Source organism: Ctenopharyngodon idella, chromosome 3, assembly GCF_019924925.1.
Source record: "Ctenopharyngodon idella isolate HZGC_01 chromosome 3, HZGC01, whole genome shotgun sequence".
Classification (NCBI taxonomy): Eukaryota; Metazoa; Chordata; class Actinopteri; order Cypriniformes; family Xenocyprididae; genus Ctenopharyngodon; species Ctenopharyngodon idella.
The window spans coordinates 39,440,552-39,454,092 of NC_067222.1; the positions used below are offsets into that span (position 1 = coordinate 39,440,552).

General features: G+C 36.9%; 1 protein-coding gene and 1 long non-coding RNA gene across 2 annotated transcripts in view; one reads left to right on the plus strand and one right to left on the minus strand.

Moving 5' to 3' along the window:
* Window positions 1-5,494: 5,494 nt before the first annotated feature.
* Window positions 5,495-13,541, plus strand: part of s1pr2 (sphingosine-1-phosphate receptor 2) — a 36,941-nt gene continuing 28,894 nt past the window's right edge. Inside the window, exon 1 of the mRNA XM_051888286.1 lies at window positions 5,495-5,648. The gene's annotated coding sequence lies outside the window, so the exon portion shown is untranslated. The remainder of the gene's footprint in view (window positions 5,649-13,541) is intronic.
* Window positions 8,070-13,351, minus strand: LOC127509508 (uncharacterized). Its single transcript, XR_007929260.1, has 3 exons — window positions 12,813-13,351; window positions 12,578-12,680; window positions 8,070-12,477 (listed from the first exon to the last, which is right to left on the minus strand). It is a non-coding gene; the product is annotated as an uncharacterized LOC127509508 (long non-coding RNA).

The following is a 13,541-nucleotide window of genomic DNA, read 5'->3' on the forward strand; positions in this document are numbered from 1 at the left end:
ACACTTACAAATACACTTAGACAGTCCTATTGGTTTCATGGTAACACCATCAACGAACCACCATGGCACTTTTTTAAGGTTAAGACAGTATGAACAACTGCTTTGTGTTATGCTCCATCCATTTATCAGGTAAAAGAAGAAGAAAATATTATTGTCAGCATCTACGCCAACGCATGACGCAACGAAATAACAATCCCCCATTTTTAATGACCCACAGGCAGTAATTTAAGGCGTTCCGCTGTTTCAACAAGGACTCTCAGCCCATTTGCAGCAGTCTGCTTTCAGTTAGCACCAGCACAGACAACCCTGTCAGGATTCCAATGCGAGATGATTAACAGCAGTCTTCTGTGGGGCTATCAAGTAATGGTGTTCCTCAATTTATGAAGCATTCTTCACAGCAGCTGCAACATGCCAAATTCAAACTTTTAGATAAACTTTGAAATTTACTCAGTGTAACTTGTCAGTAGACAGTCACAAAGCTTGTGTTATGACATAAACACAAGACACACGCAGACGCATAAACAGAGATTTAGCCAACAGACAAAGAACGTCAAGGCTGAAATTCAACAAAGACTTGAGTAGACTAGGCTGATTTAGGTGTTATCCCTTGTTTTTCACTTCACCCTTCCTAAGAACGGCCAGATGTGGAAACTCCCATAAGTCTACAGGGATTTGTGCTCTGCCTCTTTTCCCTGTACACTTTGAGTCATCAGCAATAATTATCATTTATCTCAGTCCTGGTGCATAAAGTTTCTGTCAAGATCATTTAGTTCATTTTAGGTTGTGTAGCGCATCCGTGCAATTTTACCACAAGATTAAGATCTACTAAGAATACTAAACTTTTCTTTAGAAGAAAAAAACTAGTGTGATAACCAGATGGTTGCAACATGGTTGCACAGTATTGCAAGTCAAGTCAACTTTATATAGCACTTTATACAATACAAATAGTTTCAAAGCAGCTTTAGAGATACAAAAGTGTCGGATAAACAATAGTGTCAATATTCAGCTGAAGTGTCGATTCAATTCAGTTCAATAACTAAAATTCATCAATTCAGTGATAAGCAGCTCTGCAGCAGACAATAGTGTCGTTATTCACTTTGAGTATGTTCGCTGTTGATTAAATTGTTCAATAACAGTGTGGATGTTGCAAAATTGGTCAATTATGAAACAAAGTCAAATCAGATCTGCAGAAAAAGTGGTCATCAATAATCAATAATATCACTGAATATTAAGTGTCCCCAAGTAAGCATACCAAAAGAGACAGTGGTAAGGAGGTCAAACTCTAGGCCTTGCTATGTGGTTGATAAGGCGAACTGAGCAGATTTAACATGGTTTAACCTTAACGGTTTTAATTGTGGTTGTTTGGGCATTGCATTGTGGTTGATGACATACTGTATATAATTGCCATGGTGTTGTGAGTGATTGCTTACTTTCCCAGTTCTGTGGATTGTTTTTTTTTTTTTTTTAATCAAAGCAATAGTAATCAAGATGGCCTTAACAAGCACCACTAAGTAAAGTTTGGTATGATTCGCATGTAAACCATCATGACATCTTGGTCACAGACTATAGTATTCAGGACAGACATCTCTAGTTGACTCTATGGCCCTTTCAAATATTTAACTACAAACAAACGGCTGCACGTTTAACTCAGTCGTCATCATCTCCTCAAACATGATGAATGTTGCCACAATCTAAATGTTAGTGGGGAGAAGGGCTTTGGTGAAAGCTGATGTAGTCCACTCTTCCTTAATGTTGCTTGTGAGACTCCAAATGGCAAAACAAAGCAATTGCAAGTTAACTTTTTGCTCAGTTTTATGTGGAACCTTGCTGCCAAATGTTCAGATATTAAACTTTCCCCCAAACACTGGCAATCATTTTGACTTCAATAGCTGGTGTTATTGCTCTGTTGATTGAATCTGGCCAGTGAGTTCTTTTAGTTTTGATTGGCTGTGGTCTGTGAAGTCATATTCTAGTTATGGTACAGCTGTAACAACATCAGCAAACTTTTCCAGAGCTCTGTCCACTCCCTGCTACACATAATTCAGCATCCATACAAAAAGTCTTTTTTTAAGACAAAGTGCAGTCAAAAAATTTTTCACATTTACTCTGACTTTATATTTTTAGATACCCTAAAACCCTGAAAGCAGAAGTATGATACCACTGAATGCTGATCAGTGCAAAATAAAGATGCCCTTACTGAAACGTCTGCTTATCTGGAAATGCATTTGCCCTTGGGAAATACTTCAAGATATCATTTTTTTCCCTTCACAATCACACTTATTGTGTAAAAAAACAAATGCATGCTGTGCAAAAAAACACTGTTGTGCAATAGACCTTTTCTCAAGTATCTGCACAGTGAATTTAGTTGGCAGAATTAGTCACATCTCTGTCTGACTGTCTGAACCCTAAGGAGGTCTTCAGAGCGTAGACAGAGTTGTTGGAAGCTCTGTCAAGATAGTGTGACATTTAGAGCCCAGACATCACGTTTCCTCCTCCTTTTGGTGCCTTTGTGATTTTATGATACTTACATTAGTCTTTGCAAGACTCAAAGAAGTTTTAGTGGTGTGCTAAACAGGGGGTTTACATTTACAGAGTATTACTAAACATTTCATACACTAGCACGTGTGCACACACACACACACACACACACACACACACACACAGCGGTATCAATATTAAAGGAAAGGTTTAAAATCACAATCATCTACTCACCCTCATGTTGTTTTAACAAGTTTGACTTTCTTTCTTTTTTGTAAAACAAAAGGAGAAATTCTGAAAACTGTTCTAGTTGCTCTTTCTGTGCTGTTATAAGGAAGTGTGACAAAAAGAATAAAGTTTTATAATGCTTTTTGGATCATTTTTGAAGCTTTCCCATTTATTGTAGTTGAAGTATTTCTATAAGTTATTGATGTATCAGTACATAATACAAAAGTATTTTAATTTGGTGCAAAGTGTACAGGTAATCTTCACCATGATCTCTGTTTTAAAGGTGCAATATGTAAGAATTTTGCAGTAAAATATCCAAAAACCACTAAGCCAGTGTTATATATTTTGTTCAGTTGAGTACTTACAATATCCCAAATGTTTCCAACTATTTGTAAATCGTGAGAAAATTGCAATTTTAACCAAGGCTCCGGGACGTGTGAGGAGTCGCCTGTCAATTGCGTCATACCCGCGTTACCCTCGGTTTCCGGTTTTATTTTGTAAAAATCATGGAAACACCAAAGACGCTTTAAAATATCACGTTTTAATAGATAAGGGAACAACTGTTTGGTTACGTTTATAGACAGAAAACTAATTATTGTTATATAGCTCAATACGTTTAGTCTTACTGTTATTTTTTGCGAGTACCATGCTTTACCACGTCTCAGAGAAAAACACTATTTTGTCAAGTAACTAACATAGCATAATCAGATGCAGCTTTATTTTTAGTAACAGTAATACAGCATTTCTCCATCATACTATACATTTTAAAATGAATTGCATGCCATTTATCAACACAAGCCATCCAGTATTTAATATGATATTCTAAAATCGATCTAGCTTACTGCAGTGTGCAACAAGTGTCTCACAGCAGCCGCCGAGCGAACGCACAGAGTAACGTTATAACATCATTTTCAACACATAAATATATCTAATATGATAAACAGATCTGCGTTACCTCATACTCATGACCGGAGAAGCGGAAGTGGCGCCGGCGACTGCGGCATAATAAAGGTTCCGCTGCTCGTGAGGCGTGTGTTGTGCAATCGCTCCAGCGGCCTCGTTCAGCTCCCACAACACTCGGTCCTGCTCTGCTTCATACTACAGTAACGTTAATAATCGCATCCATGAACATGATTTCTTCTTGAGTCCTATCCCGATTGTTTCCACCGTCCGTTGAGGTGAAGACCACATGTCCCAAGATTCCGCGCTCAAACTTGCCATCATCAAGCTACGCCTTTGTTTTGAATAGGCCTCTAGCGACCTCTAGCGGACAAATTTATTTACATATTGCACCTTTAATGGTTCCCTTTTTCTAATGTCAAAACATGGTACATGGTAAATGTGGTACATGGTAAATTTCTCCATAATTTAAGCATAGTTTGAGCCAGTTCTGAATTAAAATGTCCGATGAGTGGTGCTTAATGATCTATCACATTTCAAAATAACGTACCACCTACACTAATCGTACCTGATAATGTAAAAACAAAAACAAATGTGACATTTGCTTAAATAACCATGCATTTTTAGCTTGCTTCTACAAGTCTTTGAGCTCTTTTGTCATGTTTCACAGAATTTTGTACCTGAACACTGTTGTACCAGGTGAGCTACCAAGCAAGTTTACTACATCAGAAAAGCCACATATATGGATCTGTTTATGTGATGCAACATCAAAATGTATTAGTTTCCAAATTATGTACTATGGTAAAAGTTTTCTGAGGTCATAACATAGTATTGCGCAAGGAACCACTTGAAAATAAGCCTTTATTAATCGATAATCTGCCCCCGTAATCATGAATAAAAGTTTTTGTTGTTTTACTGCCTCCAGTGTTCATTTCAGCTGGAAACTGATTGTATGTTTTGGTAGATTTTTTTTTTTTTTTTTTTTTTTTGAGTTTTGTAGGTAGAGGCACTTTTTTCCAGCGGGCCTATGCTGTTTTTTGCCTGTTCTTAGTTCATTATGACATTTCCACACAGTAGGCCCTACACCAACAGAGCGAATTGTACAAACAAGTAAAATTCATCTCACATTAACGAGATTAAAACAATTTCATTTCAATTATTTTGTGAGTAATAATTCACTCTTGTTGATCAAACTAACATACTTCTTAAATTTAAATATAGGCCTACTGTATATATTTCTTTTTTATTACTAAATGCGACGCATAGGAGAAACAAGTAAGAAAAGACTCTTCACCACATTGATATTTTTGCTCATTGAGTGAAGCAACACACACCATAGTCACCCACAACCTAAGCATAATCTCCACTCATCATCAGCACAACATTAACCACAAACACAACAGTCTCTTCAAAATTTTAAGGCAACTGAGCATGAAACTATAACAAGTATTTCCCTTTACTCAAAAACATATAAAATGAAACTTAAATTCAACATTTACCAACAAGATATCATGTTTAAAAAAATATATAATTTTACAAATGTAAGTAGATTGATCATAATAAAATAAAGTGGTAACAATGTACAAGAATTGTGTTGCTGTAGGGTGTTTTTATTACGTAATAAGCAGAAAAAAATATGTTTTGAATGCATACTCCACAAGATTAAAAAAGTTTAGCTTGATCAGGCAGTCAGATATTCTAAAACTATGTACTTTATTTAGGAACTGAACAATTTGCACAGCATTGCAAGTGTATATTTTCTGTACTGCTTTGCCACTCAATTGAGCTATAATTTCTTAACTACAGCCTTTAGTCATAATGGTGCCATTTAACATCAAGCTTGTTTGACGTAATTGCAGGTGTGTGTATTTGGAAGTTGGGGGCCACAGAGTGAAGATGGCTAACATCAACAGGCACAGAATAAAGCCTCTGTACTCGTCTGAGTCATGTCCCCCGCTATCAGATGACCCCTGACATTGACCTCTGACTTTGAGCTCTGCCCTCAGGGCAGCTTGAGTGAAGGCCATACAATTCAGCAAAAGGTAAAATGTGAATTTCTGCGTTTTTACACAGAATGTTTTATATTTCAAGAGTTGAATGATTGAAAACACATCTCTGTGATGTTTGTGTCTGGCAGTTTCCAATGTTACATGCATGACCTGCTCTATGAAAGCCTGTTTCACCCTCTACTGATCCACCTCACTGCATTTCCTACTCTTTCGCCGCCTGCACATGCACAACTTTGTGTCCAGCTGTTCCCTCATTTCCTTTCCCAATGTTCTTTGATTCTCTCCTCCATCACTTCTTTTTCTTTCTCTGACCTTTCTGGAGTTCTGGGTCAAATTGCATGACTGCTTTACAGTTATGCCTCAGTTTGAATGCTGCCATGCTTCATTGAGATGGCAAAACATTGGATGCACGGTGCATCGGGGTTCAGTTTGACCAAATTTGCCACTCAAAGAACCTCTCAGAACCTCAGAATGGTCATTTTACCTTCTGCAAAAAATGTGTCCCATTGGGAGAATGTTGGATTAGCTCTGTTGAGGCTGAAGTGATTCGTAACGGTAATCCATGTAGAGAGGCCACATAAGGATCTCCATTATAGATCATTTGTTTGCAAGATCAAAGGGGTCAAGAGTGCTCCATATGTTAGGTACATGCTGTGAACATGATCTTGCTTGGTGTACAATCGCCCTTGGGCTCCTTTGCTTATGGAGAGCAAGTGTAGTGCAAATCCATATAGAGGGACTGGAAATTTGCATGAGATATTTTGATTTCTCTAATTCCTAAATACCCTGCTGAATAAAAACAGTTTAGACCAGCATCAGTGTCTCAGCTGGTTTCTGATTTTTTGTTGTGGTTGGTTCATGACTATAATCTTGTGTCCTGTCTAACCAACATAGTTCCAACTCTAACATCATCTCAGTGTGTTTCTGTGGCTTAAGGTTGCGTACATGTAAAGCGTGATAGCAGAATGTTGACTAACCACAAATGTTGTGTGCCACTCAGAATGGAATTGAGAATTTTTTTCATAAATTTCTGGAATTGAATTGAGGAAGTAACATGAACTGCAATTTAAAGACATTTGTTTTAACTAGGATAGAAAGGTTACCAAGACAGACTTTGTTTGATGTAATTCAAATTCCAATTCAGTGTCCTGTGGAATGTGGCCAATTCAACTCAAATTCCAACTCTTGAATTAAAATAATCCCTTAATTCTGAATTTCAATCAGTCTGCTGTAAGCTTGAAGATATACTACAACAGTAAAATCTCTACAAAAAGTCTTATCTTTTTAGTTTTATTGAGCAAGGAGGCATTAAATTTAATGTATCCTTGCTGAATAAAAGTAAAAAGATAAAAAAAAAAAGTACATGAAAAGTACTTTAAAAGACCATTTACTTAATTCAACAAGGATGCATTGAATTGATCAAAAAAAACTTAGTGTTACAAAAACTTTTAAATAAATGCTGTTCTTTGGAATTTTCTATTTTATTGAATAATTCTGTCAATGTTTCCACAAAAGAGTTAAGCCGCACAACTGTTTTCAACATTGATAATAATAAGAAATGTTTTTTTGAGCAGCAAATCATCATTAGAATAAAGGATCATGTGACACTGAAGACTGGAGTAATGATGCTGAAAATTCAGCTTTGATATCACAGGAATAAATTACATTTTAAAACATATAGTAAACTGTTATTTTAAATTGCGAATAAATGTAATAATATTACTGTCTTTACTGTATTTGTTTATCAAATGCAGCCTTGGTGAGCATAATAGACTTCTTTCAAAAACATTTGAACGGTAGTGTATATATTTTAAGTATTTGCATGGAACAAAAGATGATTTGAATCAGACCTGGCAATGATTTAACAATGTAATGGATAAAAGGTAAAAATCATTTAATTTAAAGGATTAGTTCACTTTCAAATGAAAATTAGCCCAAGCTTTACTCACCCTCAAGCCATCCTAGGTGTATATGACTTTCTTCTTTCTGATGAACACAATCGGAGAAATATTAATAGACCGCCTTCCGTATTCCTCAAAAAGCTTACGCTGTATGTCTTACGCCTTCCCTATTCAACTTACGGAACTAAGTTTCGTTTTTTCCATAATTTGAATACGGAAGGTGGTCTGGCGGAAGCTAGATATTTTACTTCATAACTTGTTAAATATGAATATTTTTTTTGCACAAGAGCTTCGCTTCGCTTCAGAAGACCTTTGTTAATCCCCTGGAGCCGTGTGGAATATGTTTATGATGGATGGATGTGGATGGAGACACTTTCTTCAGTTCATACTCGTTGGTATCGCTCACTGCCATTATAAAGCTCAGATACGTCAGGATATTTATTAATATTTCTCCGATTGTCTCCGTCAGAAACAAGAAAGTCATATACACCTAGGATGGCTTGAGGGTGAGTGAAGCTTGGGGTGATTTTCATTTGAAAGTGAACTAATCATTTAACTAAGACAGGTGGCTAAATTAGCTTTGCAACACATTTAAAATAAAAAAAGCCTGGTTGATTATAATGGGAGCGATTAGGCGCAGTGTAGGCACGGTGTAACCCTAGCCATTAACTACCTCTAAAACAGTAATGTTTTTCCAGGACCATCAAGGATGTTGATCCAGGAATACGTCCTGCTTGGTAAAAATCACAGTCAATAACATCTTGGCTGGTGCACCAGCATGGTGAAGAGGGTTGTCAAAGGAAGTCTTGCTAGGTACGTTAGTTAAGAAGCCTGGTGGGAAAATCAGCACCCATGCTGGGGACCAGCATCCCAAACACAACATATGCTGGTGAGCCGCTATTCAGGTCTTTTCAGCAAGGCAAGAACACAGGAACTACACTCAAGTACCTTCTTCTGATCCAGCACAAGTCAGATAATGAATGTGATAGTGAATGTCTGTAAGTGTTGGGTTTCTAAGCCAAAGGGGCCAAAGCACTGATGTCTGCCATATGGTTACAGGTCAAAACAACAGATTTTGCCTTAAGAGTTTGTGAAGATAAAGTATCAGCAAAAAAGATGGTGTCCCTTTTCCCATCCATATGTCTTTTGTTGCATTACTTATTCCCTAAACCAGCCTTGTTGTACTTTTCACGCGTTTTAAATCCCCGATACGATCGACAGCAAGTCCTGACTGGCTGGGACTTCAAAATCCTTGCTAATAGGACTCATATTACCATACAAATGACCAGCCCTCCTAGGGAAAACATGGTCTTCACAGTAATGTAGTTAATAAAGAAAAGCGTAAAAATGGACTTGTGGATTAGTATTGTGTTGTGTTAAGGACACTTGAGCACCCCTCTGTAAATAAAGGCCTAATCTCCAGGAAGCCACAAAACCTTCCCCCTATTCCTCTTGACGCCCCCCTGGTGGAGCACTTTTTTACAAACAAGTATGATCACATAATTAAACCCAATGTAAACATAATACATGCGCACACAAACAAAACAGCACACATTTTGGAGCATGGGAACCAACTCTATAAAATACAGTAAAGACGCCTACATCCCTGTGAGAAAGAGATTGAACTAATGATAGTCTTATACAATGGTTTGGATGCAGTCACTGAAATTTGAATGAAAACAGCATGGTGAAATGTTGATAAAGAAGAGGCATCACCTGCTGGATAAGTTTGTTCATTCTCCCATACACAAACAATCTGGAAAACGTCATGAATGCAGCTGTGCAAAACCATTAAATGGTGTAAGTGCCGCTCCACAAAAAACAAAGCTGGTCTTATAAAAAGGAAAATGAGTAGGTGATAAAAGGTATGAGTGAAGGGGGGGCGTGAGGGATTTTAACCTGTGAGCTCTGTTAGACATGTGGCGCGACTGACACTTAAGCCACTAATGGATGATTAGGAGGAAGAAGAGATCAGCCATCTTGACTCCAGGTGCCATTGTTTACTTTTTCAGTAACGGCTGAAGGGGAAGAAGTGGAAGAACAGACACCTCACCACAGAGTGTTTTTGTGTAAAATACTTTACAATTCAAAATGGTGTTTATTTGTCCACAAAGTCTGTTGGTAAGATACAACCATGATACATTTTGTGGCCTTGAAAGGCAAGTGCTGGCTTAAGCATTTCTTTATTTGGATTCACTTCGTTTTAGCTAAACAATGTATAGTTTATTAGCCTTTCATGATTATTTTGGTTAAAGGGTTAATTCACCCAGAAATTAAAATTACTCTCCCCCCATGTCGTTCCAAACCTGTAAGACTGTCATTCATCTTCAGAACACAAATGAAGATCTTTTTGATGAAATCTGAGAGCTTTCTTTCCCTCCATTGACAGCCTATGCAACTGAAACTTTCAAGCTCCAGAAAGGTAGTAAAGACATCATTAAAGTAATCCAATTTATGAAACGACGCGAGTGCTTTGTTTGCACAAAACAAACATAATTATTTTTACAAAATATTAATCTCTGATGTGCGTCATTTGTTTTCCAAAGATGAACGAAAGTCTCATGGGTTTAGAACGATATGAGGATGAGTAATTAATGACAGAAATTAAATTTTTGGCTGAACTAACCATTTTAAGGATGCTATTTATAATTATATAATTTAAATACTTTCTCCTATGCAAGTTTAACATAACAAAACAACTATAAGGTCAATGCTATGATAAGACTATGTTGCAAAAGATGTTTCGAGCTTTGCACGCAAATACTCTAATATGTTAATCTGGGAGCCGATATAAATATGTACTTCTTGCACACAGCGCTTTCATGTTGTGCAACAGACCACAGTAAGCAAAAACAAAGACAAAAAAAAAAAAGGGTAAACATTGTGGCTTTTTCTGCACTTTTGACATTGCCACTGCAAAGTTGACAGCACAATATTCTCTCAAACAAACAATGCAATGCCGTGCAAAATGAACAAATCTATGAGTGTGACTGTAGACTCATCATAAGACATCAGACTCACTGGATCACAGGACCGCAGACCACATGACAGAAAGAGAATCTACAGATGTTCTGAAAATATAAATGGTCTGTGATGAAGATGGAAAAAGAGGAAGAGTATATGCCAATCCGCAAATGCTGGAGATGTTCCCACTCAATTAAATAGAGGAAATGAAATGTGAGGACAGTTCTGTATTTCACAATTTTTTTTTTCTTTCAAAGGTCTCTGACTATATAGATATATATGTATTCTGTTTTACTTCTGTTTACAGTGATAACTAATCAGCACAATACTGATACCAGATATTTATTTTGCAATAATTAATGGCTGACTGTACATTACCCACTTACACAGTTACAACAATATACAGTAGATACATAAATGGACTTGAAATATTGATTTGAGTTTAAATTATTTTATAATGTGGCAAGAGACCGCATATGAGATACAAGATACTAACACAGCAAAGCTAATTAGTAGGCACGATGGTCAATTATAAAGTACAGCGGCTTTTATATTATACAGAATGTTGCAATTGACCAATCAGAATCAAGTATTGGGGGGCAAATTTTGAAGAATATATATATATATATATATATATATATGTATATAAATACACAAATATATGTCTATTTACACTAAGTGCAAATAGCGTCCCTTGTTGGCAAATGCTATTTACACTAGCTCCGCCCACCAATGTCTGGTTGGGCCACTCAAGTTTTAAAAAAGACGCATAGAATTCAACGTCTTCAGTGGTGCAATGCGATCAACGCTGGTTTTCACCTAGTGTAAATAGCATATCGCTAAGAAAACGCTGCTATTGTGACTTAGTGTAAATAGCTGCTGCTATATATATATATATATATATGGCAGTGGCTATTTGCACTGAGTGTGTGTGTGTATATATATATATATATATATATATATATATATACACACACATACATACACACACACACACTCACACACACACACTATATTTCATCTATAAATCTACAATCTGTACAATGACAAAATACAAGCAAAATAGAACATAAATATAAAGCTGCCTTAATATTTTAGGAAGGGGGTCCCTTGCAAGGGCATCATCATGTTTAGTGGTAGTTTGCATCAAGTCATTTAAAATTCCTTTAAAAATAATAATAATATTCTACATCTTAATACAGAGATTCAAGAATCAACTATTAAATTATATCTCAAAATATAAAAATTATTCCTATTTGTTCTAAACTGAACATCTTTTAATGCAGAATGACAGAGGATATGCGCCTTTCATATTCAAACTTTAAACAGGAAGCCTGTAATGAATTGCCTATGAGACAGTCTAAAATTAGCATCATCCTCTCAGAGCACCTACCAAGAACACATGCGTCAAGCCTCCGTGAGAAAGACAGTGACACAAATGTGGCATTTCACAAAAAACGAAATAAGAAGGTTCCCTAAATAATACCTGAAGTACTAATGGGAAAATAGCAATGAAAATGATTCCGAATAACAAGCTTGTTCTCCTTTGGTAAGAGGAACTCATGATGACCACTAACGTCTGTCCTCTGAAGGGTGAGGCACTCGCAAGAGACGTTGACATAAACCACATCAAAACGGAACTTCTTCTGGTAAAACCTGATGGTGAAAACCAGAGTGTGGCAGACCAAATTCAGAGCATGTTTGAGATACATAACGGCGTAGAAATGAAGTTCAAGCCAGTGGTGTTATTTTGGGGGAGTTCCTGAGGTGAGTACCAGGAACATACATAGATCTTCCTGGTGGTGGTGGAAAGGGATGGGGGTGGTCAAAACAGCTGCCAGATGCAGAGGAGTCCCAGGAGCCCTGTCACATTCTCACACACAATGCATGGTTTGTGAAGTCACCACAGGAAGTGAGGTCAGGGTTCCTGACCCCTCCCCCGAGCTGACAGAAGTGCCGAGTTCAAACCGGAGTCTCTGACTTTTCTGAGATGCAATCTGTTTGTCAAAGGATAAGGCGGCAAAATCTCATACAGACTGTTCTAGATGGGCGTGGATTTATTATTTGAATATTTACATCTCAACACAGTGAAATCACCTCACACAATGCTGCTTAAGCTGAAACAGGAATGACTTTGAGGTGGATGTGTCGCTATTCATGATGACACACTTGATTTCCATGCATGCTTGAGGGGGCTTATCTGCTCAACAGGATGAAATTAAGCACATGGTCCTTATTAAGATGGGACTGTCTTTTATTAATAGGTTATTGATACCAGAAAGCTTGAATTTAAATGTAGTGTTCAATGAAGCAAATCTCTTATGATTCATACCTGCCCTCCCTGTGTGAACACGATACACCAAACAAGCCTAGACCAAAACGGCACACACCTGAGGCGAAACGTGTTCATCAAGACAAAAAAAAACAAAAAAAAAAAATTATACTGGCAGATATCAACACATACATCAATGACAATAGGAAAATAAGGAAAATAAACCGTTGAGCGTATTTTAGTGACTCAGCAAAGGTGATTAACACATGTATGAGCAGATGTCAAACAAGACATATCATTTTCCCCTGACCACATGACCATGATTTCAATATTATGGTGGTATAGTAGGTCACTGAAACAAGATGAGTTTTATGTTGATTGTATAAAGTTTGTGTAAATTCCTGCCCAAAAACTTTCTCAATCTACCTCAAGTGTGAATGCATCTGGTTGTTCAGGCCACATACATAAACATAAGCATTCAGAAGTTTGGGAGTCCCACAATCCACAATTGTGGAAGAGAAAAATGATGAACAGATAGCAATCCAATCAATAGCAATCCACTTCACTTGATACTTCACCACCAGATTGCTCCATATAATTAAAACATTCATGTTTATTGTGTAAAAGTGTTTAATTTGTAGTATAAAACGTCTTTTTAAGCCATACTGAAATATATAGAGAAAATCAATTAGATACATACCTCTGTGAATCTAAGGAACAAATAAAATGTGAAAAACTAAGACTAAAAACTCCCATCAACTCAGTGGAAAGGAAGTGAGGAGGTGGAAC